Source organism: Aplysia californica, unplaced genomic scaffold, assembly GCF_000002075.1.
Source record: "Aplysia californica isolate F4 #8 unplaced genomic scaffold, AplCal3.0 scaffold00006, whole genome shotgun sequence".
NCBI lineage: Eukaryota > Metazoa > Mollusca > Gastropoda > Aplysiida > Aplysiidae > Aplysia > Aplysia californica.
Window position 1 is genome coordinate 510,142 of NW_004797276.1, and position 2,768 is coordinate 512,909.

Here is a 2,768-nt window from a genome sequence, read left to right on the forward strand (position 1 = left end):
GACAGACAGACAGACAGACAGACAGACAGACAGACAGACAGACAGACAGACAGACAGACAGACAGACAGACAGACAGACAGACAGAGAAGGGGGGACTGAGGCGGGGATGGGAGAGGAAGAGAGAGACAGAGGCAGAAACTGATACACACATAGAGAAAGACAGAGACAAAAAGAGACCGAGAGAGAGAGAGACAGACAGACAGAGAAAGAAAGGCAGAGACAGAGAGAGACTGAGAGAGAAAGATAGAGACCGAGAGAGAGACTGAGAGAGACAGAGAAACAGACAGAGAGAGATAGAGAGATAGAAAGAGAGAGGGAGAGAGAGAGGGGGGGGAGGGTGATACAAAGAGAAAGAGAGAACACACAAACTGAGGAGAGTTTGCTAAATGAAATCACAATAATCTTTTCAACGTTAAGCATTCTCCCCGGTTGGTTTTCAAATTGCGTTCATTCTATTTCTCTATCCTTTTTAAAGTCAAATTTCGTTTTCATTCTTCGCTTCGAACACGGATGTTCATTAGTTCTCAGGTTCTTCCCTCGATGTAAACCAAACTGTGTTTAAACGTGCATAAAGGCAGTGTCCATTCATGAGACTTTCCCTGTCGGCCCAGTGTATCAGACCACGCTCTCTGCTATCTGAATAAACATCACATGGAGAGAGAAAACTTCCATAACAAGCATTTTTATCAGTCTTGGTGTCTCAAAGCTCTGCGAACCGGACACCGAGGTTAACACAGCACCTGCATGCATATTAACGAGGGGATAAGAAGATGATGTCGATAATAAAACACTGGTCTGAGAGAGAAGATTGTAGCACGTCTCTGGCCTCAGAATATTTCGATAGTAAAGAGTAGATAATCTAACGGATGACATGTTGAATGCTTCCGGAATAAAAGGGGAAGAATTATCGGGCCGTTATTCATGTCCCTACATTCTTATGATTTTTTTAAAGCAATAAAAACAAACATCCGACTAAAAATGTTGATCTAAGTTTTCTACAGAGAATACAGACCCATGAGTTATTTGCGGGGTTTTTTCTCTAGATAATAACCCCCCCCCCCTTCCGCGCGCGTTTTAGCAAGAAAAAAAGTTTTTAACGCAAGAAGAATGGCCTATTTACTTTATGTGTAGAAGATTTACGAATATGTCAAAGATGTACAGGTACTGAATAATCTTCGATGTGTAGTAAAAGCCATCAGAACAACCAGTTGGAATAATGCTTAGAGAGGCAAGTAAAAATCGTCACCAGGGAGAATAAAGGGACTAAAAAAATTAAATCTCGAATAACCCACCAGACGATTTGAAACATCAAGCTTCGGCGTGGAAAACGTTATCAACAACAACACAACAGCCACAGTCATATGTCAGAGTCATAATGTCCAACCTCACCCCCCCCCCCACACTTGCTCCCTCCCCTCTCCTGTCACCCCGTGAGGGACCACCCCCCCCCTCCTTCCTGGCTCCCTCCGCCTTCCCCTCCCCCATGGCACGAGATAGGTAGTTTTACTGCTTCTTTTTGTAAACCAATTTGAGTGGCTATAATATTATCACTCTTTGAAATTGGGCGGGAAAACGGGAGACAGGGAACAGAAATATGAAGACAGAACTAGAAAAAGATTATAAAAGAAGACAGAAAGAAGAAAAAAAATAACGTCATTCGTCGAATCAACATAACAAATCAGTAGCACTTTTGAGATAAACCATATTCATTACCCTAAAAAAAAGAGATGAAAATGTTTCAGTCAACATGGACTGAAACGGATTCATTACTACGTGCGATTGTTTAGTATTTACTCCATAGATTACTTCTATTCACTCATATTTCAGCTGTCCTTCTCTTTGTCTTATTACATCCTATCCTGTTTCAGTGGTGTGTATCTTATTGCCAAAGTCCAGACAATGCCTGTGGCCTCGTGGCATCGGATGGCACATCAACATGAGGAGGATGCAGTGAGACAGACGCCTAGGCTAATCCACGACGTATCACTTGGCAGTGTGACGTGAAACTAACTCCACCATGGCTCGCACAATAAACACGTTGAAACGGAACCTATCTAGGCAACGACTGACTGTAAATTGAATTGTGATCCGCTATAACCACTATCCTCATCTTGGTGGGATGGGGTGAGATATATCAAATAGACTCACTACCCACAAGCAGGAAGTGCAACCCTTCTAATGGGGAAAGAGGTCGACATACACGTTTATAAATATCATTTATGCTCAAATGTAGATGAGGGATGGGTTTGTTTTTGTTTTTGTTTCTGTCCTTTTATTCTATTGTTGCTGGTTTTGTTTGTTTGTGTGTTTGTTTGTTTGTTTGTTTGTTGTTGTTGTTGTTTGGGAGGGGAGGCGGGGTGGTATTTAATTAGAATGTATCTTCTTATTTTCTTTCTGCTTTACTATTACAAGTGGACCAAGCGCCCTGTCTTCGAAATCATGTGTTGGGGTATAAGCACAGCGTTAAAGCATTTTAAAAATCTCATTTACTCTCAAATTTTTCATTATTTAAAGACAAAGCTAAGAGGAACCCCCTATTTACTATATATAAGATTAATGAAAGATCATAAAAATTGATTATTGTTTATCTTCTATTGATTGTTATTTAAGCATTGACCTCTTGTGCCGGTCAGCTACTTACTTACTTCCTTACTTCCTTACTTCCTTACTTCCTTACTTACTTACTTACTTACTTACTTACTTCCTTACTTCCTTACTTACTTACTTACTTACTTACTTACTTACTTACTTACTTACTTACTTACTT